This window comes from Nannobrachium achirus (assembly GCF_963921795.1).
Source record: "Nannobrachium achirus genome assembly, chromosome: 24".
Lineage (NCBI taxonomy): Eukaryota > Metazoa > Chordata > Actinopteri > Myctophiformes > Myctophidae > Nannobrachium > Nannobrachium achirus.
Genome location: NC_137831.1, coordinates 1192127 through 1209785, shown reverse-complemented (window position 1 = coordinate 1209785; position 17659 = coordinate 1192127). Strand labels below are relative to the sequence as shown.

Here is a 17659-nt window from a genome sequence, read left to right as displayed (position 1 = left end):
ATTCAGCGTAGCACATTGGTTATGACACACAACATCTGTCCTCTCCTTCTATAAATACACACAACATCTGTCCTCTCCTTCTATAAATACACACAACATCTGTCCTCTCCTTCTATAAATACACACAACATCTGTCCTCTCCTTCTATAAATACAATCATGATTTAGAGGTGTTTTCTTTAGTATCAGCCTCAGGTCTGAATGGGTTAAACCACGATAAGACGTTAGACTGCTACTGTTCTGCATTCAGAAATTGTTCCAAATCAAAGAAACCAAGTATGAGCTGAGGGCCAAATGCATGTTCAAAATGGAGACTCCTAGAACAAACATTAAGAAGAGATGTACATCATTTAGAGCGCGAGAAATATGGAATAATTGTCATTATGACCTTAAAATGTGTAGTTCTATTTACCAGTTCAAGAAAAACTTTAAAGATAATGTAGTAAATAATAATGTAGTAAATATGTATAAAACGTATTTGTAAATGATGAAATATTATATCAATGCGAGAAATGCAAATTGTTATATATTTTCTTTTGTTTTTGTGTTGTTTTGTTTCAACATTCCAACGACTTTGTTTATGATTTAAGAATTTTAAATGATAGAAAGGACAAAACGGGTAGGCACTATAAGCTTCAGCTTCTGCCTAATCCTTTTAGTCCTTCTGCCTAATCCTTCTGCCTAATCCTTTTAGTCCTTCTGCCTAATCCTTTTAGTCCTTCTGCCTAATCCTTTTAGTCCTTCTGCCTAATCCTTTTAGTCCTTCTGCCTAATCCTTTTAGTCCTTCTGCCTAATCCTTTTAGTCCTTCTGCCTAATCCTTTTAGTCCTTCTGCCTAATCCTTCTGCCTAATCCTTTTCTTCTGCCTAATCCTTTTAGTCCTTCTGCCTAATCCTTTTCTTCTGCCTAATCCTTTTAGTCCTTCTGCCTAATCCTTTTCTTCTGCCTAATCCTTTTAGTCCTTCTGCCTAATCCTTTTCTTCTGCCTAATCCTTTTAGTCCTTCTGCCTAATCCTTTTAGTCCTTCTGCCTAATCCTTTTCTTCTGCCTAATCCTTTTAGTCCTTCTGCCTAATCCTTTTCTTCTGCCTAATCCTTTTAGTCCTTCTGCCTAATCCTTTTCTTCTGCCTAATCCTTTTAGTCCTTCTGCCTAATCCTTTTCTTCTGCCTAATCCTTTTAGTCCTTCTGCCTAATCCTTTTAGTCCTTCTGCCTAATCCTTTTAGTCCTTCTGCCTAATCCTTTTAGTCCTTCTGCCTAATCCTTTTAGTCCTTCTGCCTAATCCTTTTCTTCTGCCTAATCCTTTTCTTCTGCCTAATCCTTTTAGTCCTTCTGCCTAATCCTTTTAGTCCTTCTGCCTAATCCTTTTAGTCCTTCTGCCTAATCCTTTTAGTCCTTCTGCCTAATCCTTTTAGTCCTTCTGCCTAATCCTTTTAGTCCTTCTGCCTAATCCTTTTAGTCCTTCTGCCTAATCCTTTTAGTCCTTCTGCCTAATCCTTTTAGTCCTTCTGCCTAATCCTTTTAGTCCTTCTGCCTAATCCTTCTGCCTAATCCTTTTCTTCTGCCTAATCCTTTTCTTCTGCCTAATCCTTTTCTTCTGCCTAATCCTTTTAGTCCTTCTGCCTAATCCTTTTAGTCCTTCTGCCTAATCCTTTTCTTCTGCCTAATCCTTTTAGTCCTTCTGCCTAATCCTTTTAGTCCTTCTGCCTAATCCTTTTAGTCCTTCTGCCTAATCCTTTTAGTCCTTCTGCCTAATCCTTTTAGTCCTTCTGCCTAATCCTTTTAGTCCTTCTGCCTAATCCTTTTAGTCCTTCTGCCTAATCCTTTTAGTCCTTCTGCCTAATCCTTTTAGTCCTTCTGCCTAATCCTTTTAGTCCTTCTGCCTAATCCTTTTAGTCCTTCTGCCTAATCCTTTTCTTCTGCCTAATCCTTTTAGTCCTTCTGCCTAATCCTTCTGCCTAATCCTTTTAGTCCTTCTGCCTAATCCTTTTCTTCTGCCTAATCCTTTTAGTCCTTCTGCCTAATCCTTTTCTTCTGCCTAATCCTTTTAGTCCTTCTGCCTAATCCTTTTCTTCTGCCTAATCCTTTTAGTCCTTCTGCCTAATCCTTTTCTTCTGCCTAATCCTTTTAGTCCTTCTGCCTAATCCTTTTAGTCCTTCTGCCTAATCCTTTTCTTCTGCCTAATCCTTTTAGTCCTTCTGCCTAATCCTTTTAGTCCTTCTGCCTAATCCTTTTCTTCTGCCTAATCCTTTTCTTCTGCCTAATCCTTTTCTTCTTCTGCCTAATCCTTTTCTTCTGCCTAATCCTTTTCTTCTGCCTAATCCTTTTCTTCTGCCTAATCCTTTTCTTCTGCCAAATCCTTTTCTTCTGCCTAATCCTTTTCTTCTGCCTAATCCTTTTCTTCTGCCTAATCCTTTTCTTCTGCCTAATCCTTTTCTTCTGCCTAATCCTTTTCTTCTGCCTAATCCTTTTAGTCCTTCTGCCTAATCCTTTTCTTCTGCCTAATCCTTTTGTTCTGCCTAATCCTTTTCTTCTGCCTAATCCTTTTAGTCCTTCTGCCTAATCCTTTTCTTCTGCCTAATCCTTTTAATCCTTCTGCCTAATCCTTTTAGTCCTTCTGCCTAATCCTTTTCTTCTGCCTAATCCTTTTAGTCCTTCTGCCTAATCCTTTTCTTCTGCCTAATCCTTTTAGTCCTTCTGCCTAATCCTTTTCTTCTGCCTAATCCTTTTCTTCTGCCTAATCCTTTTCTTCTGCCTAATCCTTTTCTTCTGCCTAATCCTTTTCTTCTGCCTAATCCTTTTCTTCTGCCTAATCCTTTTCTTCTGCCTAATCCTTTTCTTCTGCCTAATCCTTTTCTTCTGCCTAATCCTTTTCTTCTGCCTAATCCTTTTAGTCCTTCTGCCTAATCCTTTTCTTCTGCCTAATCCTTTTCTTCTGCCTAATCCTTTTCTTCTGCCTAATCCTTTTCTTCTGCCTAATCCTTTTCTTCTGCCTAATCCTTTTCTTCTGCCTAATCCTTTTCTTCTGCCTAATCCTTTTCTAATCCTTCTGCCTAATCCTTTTCTTCTGCCTAATCCTTTTCTTCTGCCTAATCCTTTTAGTCCTTCTGCCTAATCCTTTTCTTCTGCCTAATCCTTTTCTTCTGCCTAATCCTCCTAATCCTTTTCTTCTTCTGCCTAATCCTTTTCTTCTGCCTAATCCTTTTCTTCTTCTGCCTAATCCTTTTCTTCTGCCTAATCCTTTTCTTCTGCCTAATCCTTTTCTTCTGCCTAATCCTTTTCTTCTGCCTAATCCTTTTCTAATCCTTCTGCCTAATCCTTTTCTTCTGCCTAATCCTTTTCTTCTGCCTAATCCTTTTCTTCTGCCTAATCCTTTTCTTCTGCCTAATCCTTTTCTTCTGCCTAATCCTTTTCTTCTGCCTAATCCTTTTCTAATCCTTCTGCCTAATCCTTTTCTTCTGCCTAATCCTTTTCTTCTGCCTAATCCTTTTCTTCTGCCTAATCCTTTTCGGTTGAATTATTGTTTTTTTATGTTATATTGTTATTGTTTTATAATGATTTTAACCTTGATTCATTCATTCTTTCAATGACGAAAGTAAAGTTAAAAAAAAAAGATATTTAGTCAACTAAAACTAGACTAAAAGTAATATATTTCCAGATGACTAAAACATGACTAAAACTAAATTAAATGTGATTCAAAAGTGCCTAAAACTATGTAAATATTAGATAATATGAACACTGAAATACTACTATGTAAATACTACTTCATTACTTTAGTACTGTGAATAGTAAAATATTAGTATTGTTACTACTAAGTCACAAATACATACAAAGTGCTACAGTATATGTAAATACTAGTATAAGTAGTATTACTACTAAGTTACTACTACTGTACTATATGTAAATACTAGATATTAATGTTACTCCTACTAAGATGTGAATACAGATACTTACATCACAGGAAGAGAACAAACAACAAAAAGAGACAAACAGTGAACAGTTATCATCCTGGAATAAACATTATAACAAGTTAAATAAAGATACTGTTCATTTCAGCTGCAAACACATCATTGATGTCATTATGGGCGCGTTGGGAAAGTTTTTAATTAGCTTGATTGAATATTTAGATATTTGATGTAAATGTTACCAAAAAAACACCCATTATTCTTTCTGGTGACTCATACTACCCTCCTAATATGTGAGCAGGCCGTGTTTTTTCGATAACTTGTTTAATCTATTTTTAATAATTATTTTTTGGTATTTCATTTTTTCCATTTTCCCAAATAATTATTAAAAATAAATGAAAAAACGTATAGAAAAAAACACAGCCTGCTCACGTATTAGGAGGGTAGTATGAGTCACCAGGAAAAAATAATGGGTGTTTTTAATGAATCTATCATGGTTAAAATGGAGTTTGAAGTTACAATGGGTGTGTATGTGGAGAGAGGCCCTTCCACTGCTCCCTGTTGAAAGTGAAATATCCCTTTAAATACAAAATGCTGACCTTCAAATAAGGGTGGGCGATATGGAAAAATACAATATCACGATATTTTCCCAAGCTGTGTCACGATACACGATTTTATCACGATTCTTTTTCACGTTGGTTTTGATGGTTATTTTTTAAAGTTACTTGACAAAAACAAGACTCTGGGTTCCTTTTGGGAGGTCTAAATTCAACTTTACAAGTATGTAACTCAGTAGTATACAAATGAAACCAAATGGATCCTATAGTTTACTGAGACGCTACGCTGTCTCTCTGAGTTCTATGATCCTATAGTTAACTGAGACGCTACGCTGTCTCTCTGCGTTCTATGATCCTATAGTTTACTGAGACGCTACGCTGTCTCTCTGCGTTCTATGATCCTATAGTTTACTGAGACGCTACGCTGTCTCTCTGCGTTCTATGATCCTATAGTTAACTGAGACGCTACGCTGTCTCTCTGCGTTCTATGATCCTATAGTTTACTGAGACGCTACGCTGTCTCTCTGCGTTCTATGATCCTATAGTTTACTGAGACGCTACGCTGTCTCTCTGCGTTCTATGATCCTATAGTTAACTGAGACGCTACGCTGTCTCTCTGCGTTCTATGATCCTATAGTTTACTGAGACGCTACGCTGTCTCTCTGCGTTCTATGATCCTATAGTTTACTGAGACGCTACGCTGTCTCTCTGCGTTCTACGATCCTATAGTTTACTGAGACGCTACGCTGTCTCTCTGCGTTCTACGATCCTATAGTTTACTGAATCGCTACGCTGTCTCTCTGCGTTCTACGATCCTATAGTTTACTGAGACGCTACGCTGTCTCTCTGCGTTCTACGATCCTATAGTTTACTGAGACGCTACGCTGTCTCTCTGCGTTCTACGATCCTATAGTTTACTGAATCGCTACGCTGTCTCTCTGCGTTCTACGATCCTATAGTTTACTGAGACGCTACGCTGTCTCTCTGCGTTCTACGATCCTATAGTTTACTGAGACGCTACGCTGTCTCTCTGCGTTCTACGATCCTATAGTTTACTGAATCGCTACGCTGTCTTTCTGCGTTCTACGATCCTATAGTTTACTGAGACGCTACGCTGTCTCTCCGCGTTCTACGATCCTATAGTTTACTGAGACGCTACGCTGTCTCTCTGCGTTCTACGATCCTATAGTTTACTGAGACACTATGCTGTCTCTCTGTGTTCTATGATCCTATAGTTTACTGAGACGCTACGCTGTCTCTCTGCGTTCTACGATCCTATAGTTTACTGAGACGCTACGCTGTCTCTCTGCGTTCTGCGATCCTATAGTATACTGAGACGTTACGCTGTCTCTCTGCGTTATACGATCCTATAGTTTACTGATAGTTTAAACAGCTATTTAACACTGTTACTGAACAAACACTCTATAGCAATGATTACTGTCACAATATAGAGCTATTTAACACTGTTACTGAACACTCTATACCAATGATTACTGTCACAATATAGAGCTGTTTAACACTGTTACTGAACACTCTATAGCAATGATTACTGTCACAATATAGAGCTATTTAACACTGTTACTGAACACTCTATACCAATGATTACTGTCACAATATAGAGCTGTTTAACACTGTTACTGAACACTCTATAGCAATGATTAATGTCACAATATAGAGCTATTTAACGCTGTTACTGAACACAAACTCTATAGCAATGATTACTGTCACAATATAGAGCTATTTAACACTGTTACTGAACAAACACTCTATAGCAATGATTACTGTCACAATATAGAGCTATTTAACACTGTTACTGAACACTCTATAGCAATGATTACTGTCACAATATAGAGCTGTTTAACACTGTTACTGAACACTATAGCAATGATTACTGTCACAATATAGAGCTATTTAACACTGTTACTGAACACAAACTCTATAGCAATGATTACTGTCACAATATAGAGCTATTTAACACTGTTACTGAACAAACACTCTATAGCAATGATTACTGTCACAATATAGAGCTATTTAACACTGTTACTGAACAAACACTCTATAGCAATGATTACTGTCACAATATAGAGCTATTTAACACTGTTACTGAACACTCTATAGCAGTGATTACTGTCACAATATAGAGCTGTTTAACACTGTTACTGAACACTCTATAGCAATGATTACTGTCACAATATAGAGCTATTTAACACTGTTACTGAACAAACACTCTATAGCAATGATTACTGTCACAATATAGAGCTATTTAACACTGTTACTGAACACTCTATAGCAATGATTACTGTCACAATATAGAGCTATTTAACACTGTTACTGAACACAAACTCTATAGCAATGATTACTGTCACAATATAGAGCTATTTAACACTGTTACTGAACAAACACTCTATAGCAATGATTACTGTCACAATATAGAGCTATTTAACACTGTTACTGAACAAACACTCTATAGCAATGATTACAGTCACAATATAGAGCTATTTAACACTGTTACTGAACAAACACTCTATAGCAATGATTACTGTCACAATATAGAGCTATTTAACACTGTTACTGAACAAACACTCTATAGCAATGATTACTGTCACAATATAGAGCTATTTAACACTGTTACTGAACACTCTATAGCAATGATTACTGTCACAATATAGAGCTATTTAACACTGTTACTGAACAAACACTCTATAGCAATGATTACTGTCACAATATAGAGCTATTTAACACTGTTACTGAACAAACACTCTATAGCAATGATTACTGTCACAATATAGAGCTGTTAACACTGTTACTGAACACACACTCTATAGTAGTGGTTCTCAAAGTGGGGTCTTGGGACCCCCAGGGGTCCTTGAGGGGGTCCTCAGCTAAATGAGGAACAGTTTAACCATCCATTGCATTCTTTGGCCATTCCAAAATAGTTGATCTACAAGCCCAGAGCTTGTAGATGTAGATCTGCTATTTTCTAAACATTTGCTCAGTTTTGCTCTTGATGTTATGGGGGGTCCCTGGCAAATATATTTATAAGTGGGGGTCAAATTCAGATTAATTCTGAGGTCCTTGATATGAAAGTGTTCGAGCAATGATTACTATCACAATATAGAGCTGTAATATTTGAAACAAACTTTTTGTTCAACCAAAAAACAAAACCCTCTGAAGTACCTAGGCCCTCTATATGATTTTGTAAATATTAGGTGTGAGTCTGACAATGATGCATGTGTCATGTTCACATCATGTATAATATTGTATAGCCTATTGTTATAGCTAACATTATAGGCTATTTCACACCATTATCCAGATAAATCATTTAATATTCATGCCTATTTGATTGACGTTTTAGGTAGAAAGAAATAATAAACGGACAATAATAGCATAGTGTGTCCACTCAACCTGAATTCACCAGATAAATAAATGCCACCAGCAGCAACCTTTACCATTCTGACTATAGCATCCATATTGTGTTAATAACACCATAATAAAAGCCAGTCAGTGTGTGAGGTATTTATCTACATTCTGTGAATCATAATTACATTAAAGTAACTGATAATGACAACATTTAAGTCATCATTTACAGTCGTGACTGGGTTAGCAGTAGCTCTGCTTCATTAAGACGGTCTCCTTAACGCTGTGTCATTGATGATCCATTGCACCGCAGGCACCGATGCTCACCCTCTCTTCTGTAGTAAGAATATAAAATGTAGTTTCTCTACTCTCCAAAACAAAGAGTGTTTTATGGAGGTGAAAGCCTGCTTTCCTCAGTGGCAAAAACTCTGAGCCCTCACCTCACCTCTAAAATACACTTTATGGACACAAAAAGATGACATTTCACCGTAAATTGCACCTGCTCCACAGCGCCCTCTACTGGTCTTGTCCATATAAATATCCATTGAGCAGATTTTCACCTTCAGGTGAAATCTGATCTTTTCCGTCCATAAAGTGTATTTTAGAGGTGAGATGGGGGTCAGAGTGTTGCCACTGAGGAGAGTAGGCTTTAAACTCCATAAAACACTCTTTGTTTTGGTGAGTAATTAAACTATATGTTTTATTTCTACAACAGAACAGAGACTGATCAGGCTTTCTGCAGCGCATCGGATGGTCAGTGACGTAGTGTTATAACTCTATGGACCAGAGCTAAGCTAGCACGGTTAGCGGCACAAAAAAAAAAGACGGTTACACGCAACGCGGTGACCCACAGAACCGCGTCTCGCCGCACGTCGGCGCCCGGCTCCGCGGTCACACATTTCCACGGGTCACGCGTGTCGGCGTGTCACTCACTTCTCCTGCGCGTCCTTGCCGGCTGTCGCAGCAGCATCCGCGGCGTGTCCTCCTCCTTCCCCTCCGGTCCCCGCCCCGACCCCGGTGCTCAGCGCCCTGCCGCAGGGGGTCCGCGGACCCCTTGCAGCAGGGGGGCCCCGGACCCCCCCTCCTCCTCCCGCGGACCACGAGCCGAAGGTTCGAGTCCCGAGCGATGCGGCTGCAGTTGGGAGCCTCCAGAGATGGAACATGTTTTAATTGTAAAATTAAACCCTACAATCTAAACCCTGTGTGGGTGTGATGACTGACTGTATGTGGTTTAAATGTATTAATAATAATAATAATAATAATAATAATATTAATAATGCTGTGCTACAGTAAAACACCCTGCTGTAACGGTGTGAGTGTTATTTTGACTCCTGAACTGAACTGTGCGAGGCTGTTCAAGCCCCGCCTCCCAGCCGCTCACACGCCCTCCTCCTATTGGCTGGGACGCTGGTACACACGCCCTCCTCCCAGAGCCCTAGAATGGCGACATTAACCCCCCCCCCCCCCCCCCCCCCCCCCGCTATTTATTTATTTATCTATCTATGTATTTATGTATTTATCTATTTATGTATTTATACCCAACAACACCACCTCATTAGAATGTGGTCGACCAGCATTCAGATTCAAAGTCCGTCCGATTGGAATGTCCTATAAAAAGCTCTCAGATCAATCTAACTGGTTGAAAGAATCTCTCCTCACTCACCTCCACACACATTATGTTCATGCTTCTAATTATTCTTTGTTTTCAGTTTTTGTCATCTTTTGTTGATAATAGGCCTATAGCAATTGTCCTATGTTTGGGGTGGAATCGGTGGGCTGGGAGCGGATAATAGCAGATATACAAGTTGGCAACTTGTAGATCTGCTATTTTCAAACATTTTGTACTTTCTTTTTTTAAATAATTTTTATCCCACGATTTTGTAACCCATGTTTCACCCAGTGCCAATTGCCTATGTAATCCTGGGCTCTGCTCTCCCTCTGCCGCGCCTGGGGAGACAACGGACTGACCTCATGCTTCCTTCAATGCATGAGTAGTCCAAGTTGTTTCTTTTCACCTGACAGGGGGGATTTCCCTGGTTTGGACGTAGCGCGTGGAAGGAACACGTTATTCCAACCAGTTCCTTTCCCCTCCATCAGGCGCCCCAGCTGGCCAGGGGGAGGCAGTATAGAGACCAGGATTACTGCATGTTTTTGTGAGAGTATCAAGCCTCACAAAAACTTTTACTTTTGATGCAGTAAGTACATTTAGATGCCAATACTTTTGTACTTAGAATTCTGATTTTCACTTAACAGAGCATTTCAATTTTCAGTATTCATACTTTTACTCAAGTAGACATGATGTGAATACTTTGTTCCACTACTGATTATTAGATGCGTTTGCTTCTGGTTTTAGTCTAAAACAGGGTTCCCCAATAGGCGGCCCGCGGGCCATTTGCGGCCCGCAAGGGGGCTACTGCCTGCACCAACCCCAGTAATAATGGTGGTATAAGAGCAGCAACAACAAGTATATCGTCATTGTCGGGTGGAAACCTTGTATCTCCAAATGTGTACGCTCTTTCCCAAATCAAATAAGGCCGTCTCACAAAAGTAATGAAAACAGCAGATCTACAAGCACACAATGCCTCGCGGTGCGAGGCGTTGTGTACTTGTAGATTGGCTGTTTTCACTAGTTTAACTAATTTTTTAATTGATGAATGCAAAACGAACGGTTTTGGACATATAAGATTTTCACCCGACAACGACAATATGAACTGTCACTGGAGTAGCGGAAACGCCACCGTCGCCCCCTGCAATGTTGTGGCCCTCAGCTTGGTACCCTAGACATGATTCAATGTTGTGGCCCTGGGCTTGGTACCCTAGACATGATTCAATGTTGTGGCCCTGGGCTTGGTACCCTAGACATGATTCAATGTTGTGGCCCTCGGCTTGGTACCCTAGACATGATTCAATGTTGTGGCCCTGGGCTTGGTACCCTAGACATGATTCAATGTTGTGGCCCTGGGCTTGGTACCCTAGACATGATTCAATGTTGTGGCCCTCGGCTTGGTACCCTAGACATGATTCAATGTTGTGGCCCTCGGCTTGGTACCCTAGACATGATTCAATGTTGTGGCCCTGGGCTTGGTACCCTAGACATGATTCAATGTTGTGGCCCTCGGCTTGGTACCCTAGACATGATTCAATGTTGTGGCCCTGGGCTTGGTACCCTAGACATGATTCAATGTTGTGGCCCTGGGCTTGGTACCCTAGACATGATTCAATGTTGTGGCCCTCGGCTTGGTACCCTAGACATGATACAATGTTGTGGCCCTCGGCTTGGTACCCTAGACATGATTCAATGTTGTGGCCCTCGGCTTGGTACCCTAGACATGATTCAATGTTGTGGCCCTGGGCTTGGTACCCTAGACATGATTCAATGTTGTGGCCCTCGGCTTGGTACCCTAGACATGACTCAATGTTGTGGCCCTGGGCTTGGTACCCTAGACATGATTCAATGTTGTGGCCCTCGGCTTGGTACCCTAGACATGATTCAATGTTGTGGCCCTCGGCTTGGTACCCTAGACATGATTCAATGTTGTGGCCCTCGGCTTGGTACCCTAGACATGATTCAATGTTGTGGCCCTGGGCTTGGTACCCTAGACATAATTCAATGTTGTGGCCCTGGGCTTGGTACCCTAGACATGATTCAATGTTGTGGCCCTGGGCTTGGTACCCTAGACATGATTCAATGTTGTGGCCCTGGGCTTGGTACCCTAGACATGATTCAATGTTGTGGCCCTCGGCTTGGTACCGTAGACATGATTCAATGTTGTGGCCCTCGGCTTGGTACCCTAGACATGATTCAATGTTGTGGCCCTCGGCTTGGTACCCTAGACATGATTCAATGTTGTGGCCCTGGGCTTGGTACCCTAGACATGATTCAATGTTGTGGCCCTGGGCTTGGTACCCTAGACATGATTCAATGTTGTGGCCCTCGGCTTGGTACCCTAGACATGATTCAATGTTGTGGCCCTGGGCTTGGTACCCTAGACATGATTCAATGTTGTGGCCCTGGGCTTGGTACCCTAGACATGATTCAATGTTGTGGCCCTCGGCTTGGTACCCTAGACATGATTCAATGTTGTGGCCCTCGGCTTGGTACCCTAGACATGATTCAATGTTGTGGCCCTCGGCTTGGTACCCTAGACATGATTCAATGTTGTGGCCCTGGGCTTGGTACCCTAGACATGATTCAATGTTGTGGCCCTGGGCTTGGTACCCTAGACATGATTCAATGTTGTGGCCCTGGGCTTGGTACCCTAGACATAATTCAATGTTGTGGCCCTCAGCTTGGTACCCTAGACATGATTCAATGTTATGGCCCTCGGCTTGGTACCCTAGACATGATTCAATGTTGTGGCCCTGGGCTTGGTACCCTAGACATAATTCAATGTTGTGGCCCTCAGCTTGGTACCCTAGACATGATTCAATGTTATGGCCCTCGGCTTGGTACCCTAGACATAATTCAATGTTGTGGCCCTCAGCTTGGTACCCTAGACATGATTCAATGTTGTGGCCCTCAGCTTGGTACCCTAGACATAATTCAATGTTGTGGCCCTCAGCTTGGTACCCTAGACATGATTCAATGTTATGGCCCTCGGCTTGGTACCCTAGACATGATTCAATGTTGTGGCCCTGGGCTTGGTACCCTAGACATGATTCAATGTTGTGGCCCTCGGCTTGGTACCCTAGACATGATTCAATGTTGTGGCCCTCGGCTTGGTACCCTAGACATGATTCAATGTTGTGGCCCTGGGCTTGGTACCCTAGACATAATTCAATGTTGTGGCCCTGGGCTTGGTACCCTAGACATGATTCAATGTTGTGGCCCTGGCTTGGTACCCTAGACATGATTCAATGTTGTGGCCCTGGGCTTGGTACCCTAGACATGATTCAATGTTGTGGCCCTGGGCTTGGTACCCTAGACATGATTCAATGTTGTGGCCCTGGGCTTGGTACCCTAGACATGATTCAATGTTGTGGCCCTGGGCTTGGTACCCTAGACATGACTCAATGTTGTGGCCCTCAGCTTGGTACCCTAGACATGATTCAATGTTGTGGCCCTGGCTTGGTACCCTAGACATGATTCAATGTTGTGGCCCTGGCTTGGTACCCTAGACATGATTCAATGTTGTGGCCCTGGGCTTGGTACCCTAGACATGATTCAATGTTGTGGCCCTCGGCTTGGTACCCTAGACATGATTCAATGTTGTGGCCCTGGGCTTGGTACCCTAGACATGATTCAATGTTGTGGCCCTCGGCTTGGTACCCTAGACATGATTCAATGTTGTGGCCCTGGGCTTGGTACCCTAGACATGATTCAATGTTGTGGCCCTCGGCTTGGTACCCTAGACATGATTCAATGTTGTGGCCCTGGGCTTGGTACCCTAGACATGATTCAATGTTGTGGCCCTCGGCTTGGTACCCTAGACATGATTCAATGTTGTGGCCCTGGGCTTGGTACCCTAGACATGATTCAATGTTGTGGCCCTGGGCTTGGTACCCTAGACATAATTCAATGTTGTGGCCCTGGGCTTGGTACCCTAGACATAATTCAATGTTGTGGGCCTGGGCTTGGTACCCTAGACATGATTCAATGTTGTGGCCCTCGGCTTGGTACCCTAGACACGATTCAATGTTGTGGCCCTGGGCTTGGTACCCTAGACATGATTCAATGTTGTGGCCCTCAGCTTGGTACTGTCGGCGAGGCCCCAATGCCTGTCAGGATTGCACGTGACCCCATGAGTGATGAAGGGTCTTTGGAAAACAACAGGCCCACCTAACCCTAACCCACACCGCTCTGCTCCGTACCACGCTCTGCACCACACCGCTCTGCACCACACCGCTCTGCACCACACCGCTCTGCACCACACCGCTCTGCACCACACCGCTCCGTACAAAAGGAAAACAACAGACCCACACCGCTCTGCACCACACCGCTCCGTACAAAAGAGAAAACAACAGACCCCACACCGCTCCGTACAAAAGGAAAACAACAGACCCACACCGCTCTGCACCACACCGCTCCGTACAAAAGAGAAAACAACAGGCCCACACCGCTCCGTACAAAAGAGAAAACAACAGGCCCACACCGCTCCGTACAAAAGAGAAAACAACAGACCCACACCGCTCCGTACAAAAGAGAAAACAACAGACCCACACCGCTCCGTACAAAAGAGAAAACAACAGGCCCACACCGCTCCGTACAAAAGAGAAAACAACAGGCCCACACCGCTCCGTACAAAAGAGAAAACAACAGACCCACACCGCTCCGTACAAAAGAGAAAACAACAGGCCCACACCGCTCCGTACAAAAGAGAAAACAACAGGCCCACACCGCTCCGTACAAAAGAGAAAACAACAGACCCACACCGCTCCGTACAAAAGAGAAAACAACAGGCCCACACCGCTCCGTACAAAAGAGAAAACAACAGACCCACACCGCTCCGTACAAAAGAGAAAACAACAGGCCCACACCGCTCCGTACAAAAGAGAAAACAACAGGCCCACACCGCTCCGTACAAAAGAGAAAACAACAGGCCCACACCGCTCCGTACAAAAGAGAAAACAACAGACCCACACCGCTCCGTACAAAAGAGAAAACAACAGACCCACACCGCTCCGTACAAAAGAGAAAACAACAGGCCCACACCGCTCCGTACAAAAGAGAAAACAACAGGCCCACACCGCTCCGTACAAAAGAGAAAACAACAGGCCCACACCGCTCCGTACAAAAGAGAAAACAACAGACCCACACCGCTCCGTACAAAAGAGAAAACAACAGGCCCACACCGCTCCGTACAAAAGAGAAAACAACAGACCCACACCGCTCCGTACAAAAGAGAAAACAACAGGCCCACACCGCTCCGTACAAAAGAGAAAACAACAGGCCCACACCGCTCCGTACAAAAGAGAAAACAACAGGCCCACACCGCTCCGTACAAAAGAGAAAACAACAGGCCCACACCGCTCCGTACAAAAGAGAAAACAACAGACCCACACCGCTCCGTACAAAAGAGAAAACAACAGGCCCACACCGCTCCGTACAAAAGAGAAAACAACAGGCCCACACCGCTCCGTACAAAAGAGAAAACAACAGGCCCACACCGCTCCGTACAAAAGAGAAAACAACAGACCCACACCGCTCCGTACAAAAGAGAAAACAACAGGCCCACACCGCTCCGTACAAAAGAGAAAACAACAGGCCCACACCGCTCCGTACAAAAGAGAAAACAACAGGCCCACACCGCTCCGTACAAAAGAGAAAACAACAGACCCACACCGCTCCGTACAAAAGAGAAAACAACAGACCCACACCGCTCCGTACAAAAGAGAAAACAACAGACCCACACCGCTCCGTACAAAAGAGAAAACAACAGACCCACACCGCTCCGTACAAAAGAGAAAACAACAGGCCCACACCGCTCCGTACAAAAGAGAAAACAACAGGCCCACACCGCTCCGTACAAAAGAGAAAACAACAGGCCCACACCGCTCCGTACAAAAGAGAAAACAACAGGCCCACACCGCTCCGTACAAAAGAGAAAACAACAGGCCCACACCGCTCCGTACAAAAGAGAAAACAACAGGCCCACACCGCTCCGTACAAAAGAGAAAACAACAGACCCACACCGCTCCGTACAAAAGAGAAAACAACAGGCCCACACCGCTCCGTACAAAAGAGAAAACAACAGGCCCACACCGCTCCGTACAAAAGAGAAAACAACAGACCCACACCGCTCCGTACAAAAGAGAAAACAACAGACCCACACCGCTCCGTACAAAAGAGAAAACAACAGACCCACACCGCTCCGTACAAAAGAGAAAACAACAGGCCCACACCGCTCCGTACAAAAGAGAAAACAACAGGCCCACACCGCTCTGTACAAAAGAGAAAACAACAGGCCCACACCGCTCCGTACAAAAGAGAAAACAACAGGCCCACACCGCTCCGTACAAAAGAGAAAACAACAGACCCACACCGCTCCGTACAAAAGAGAAAACAACAGGCCCACACCGCTCCGTACAAAAGAGAAAACAACAGGCCCACACCGCTCCGTACAAAAGAGAAAACAACAGGCCCACACCGCTCCGTACAAAAGAGAAAACAACAGGCCCACACCGCTCCGTACAAAAGAGAAAACAACAGGCCCACCTAACCCTAACCCACACCGCTCCGTAGAAAACAACAGGCCCACACCGCTCCGTACAAAAGAGAAAACAACAGGCCCACACCGCTCCGTACAAAAGAGAAAACAACAGACCCACACCGCTCCGTACAAAAGAGAAAACAACAGACCCACACCGCTCCGTACAAAAGAGAAAACAACAGGCCCACACCGCTCCGTACAAAAGAGAAAACAACAGGCCCACACCGCTCCGTACAAAAGAGAAAACAACAGGCCCACACCGCTCCGTACAAAAGAGAAAACAACAGGCCCACACCGCTCCGTACAAAAGAGAAAACAACAGACCCACACCGCTCCGTACAAAAGAGAAAACAACAGGCCCACACCGCTCCGTACAAAAGAGAAAACAACAGACCCACACCGCTCTGTACAAAAGAGAAAACAACAGGCCCACACCGCTCCGTACAAAAGAGAAAACAACAGGCCCACACCGCTCCGTACAAAAGAGAAAAGAAAACAACAGGCCCACACCGCTCCGTACAAAAGAGAAAACAACAGGCCCACACCGCTCCGTACAAAAGAGAAAACAACAGGCCCACACCGCTCCGTACAAAAGAGAAAACAACAGACCCACACCGCTCCGTACAAAAGAGAAAACAACAGACCCACACCGCTCCGTACAAAAGAGAAAACAACAGACCCACACCGCTCCGTACAAAAGAGAAAACAACAGACCCACACCGCTCCGTACAAAAGAGAAAACAACAGGCCCACACCGCTCCGTACAAAAGAGAAAACAACAGACCCACACCGCTCCGTACAAAAGAGAAAACAACAGGCCCACACCGCTCCGTACAAAAGAGAAAACAACAGACCCACACCGCTCCGTACAAAAGAGAAAACAACAGACCCACACCGCTCCGTACAAAAGAGAAAACAACAGACCCACACCGCTCCGTACAAAAGAGAAAACAACAGACCCACACCGCTCCGTACAAAAGAGAAAACAACAGGCCCACACCGCTCCGTACAAAAGAGAAAACAACAGGCCCACACCGCTCCGTACAAAAGAGGAAAACAACAGACCCACACCGCTCCGTACAAAAGAGAAAACAACAGACCCACACCGCTCCGTACAAAAGAGAAAACAACAGGCCCACACCGCTCCGTACAAAAGAGAAAACAACAGGCCCACACCGCTCCGTACAAAAGAGAAAACAACAGGCCCACACCGCTCCGTACAAAAGAGAAAACAACAGGCCCACACCGCTCCGTACAAAAGAGAAACAACAGGCCCACACCGCTCCGTACAAAAGAGAAAACAACAGGCCCACACCGCTCCGTACAAAAGAGAAAACAACAGACCCACACCGCTCCGTACAAAAGAGAAAACAACAGACCCACACCGCTCCGTACAAAAGAGAAAACAACAGACCCACACCGCTCCGTACAAAAGAGAAAACAACAGGCCCACACCGCTCCGTACAAAAGAGAAAACAACAGGCCCACACCGCTCTGTACAAAAGAGAAAACAACAGGCCCACACCGCTCCGTACAAAAGAGAAAACAACAGGCCCACACCGCTCCGTACAAAAGAGAAAACAACAGACCCACACCGCTCCGTACAAAAGAGAAAACAACAGGCCCACACCGCTCCGTACAAAAGAGAAAACAACAGGCCCACACCGCTCCGTACAAAAGAGAAAACAACA

The 17659-nt window shown here is 43.9% G+C and overlaps 1 protein-coding gene across 1 annotated transcript in view; it reads right to left on the bottom strand.

Annotated features, from left to right (window-relative positions):
* The window catches only part of LOC308280471 (glutaminase kidney isoform, mitochondrial-like), a gene marked incomplete at its 3' end in the record, with an annotated part of 56172 nt that extends 47364 nt beyond the window's left edge, over positions 1-8808 (bottom strand). Inside the window, exon 1 of the mRNA XM_080720745.1 lies at positions 8752-8808. The remainder of the gene's footprint in view (positions 1-8751) is intronic.
* Positions 8809-17659: the final 8851 nt, after the last annotated feature.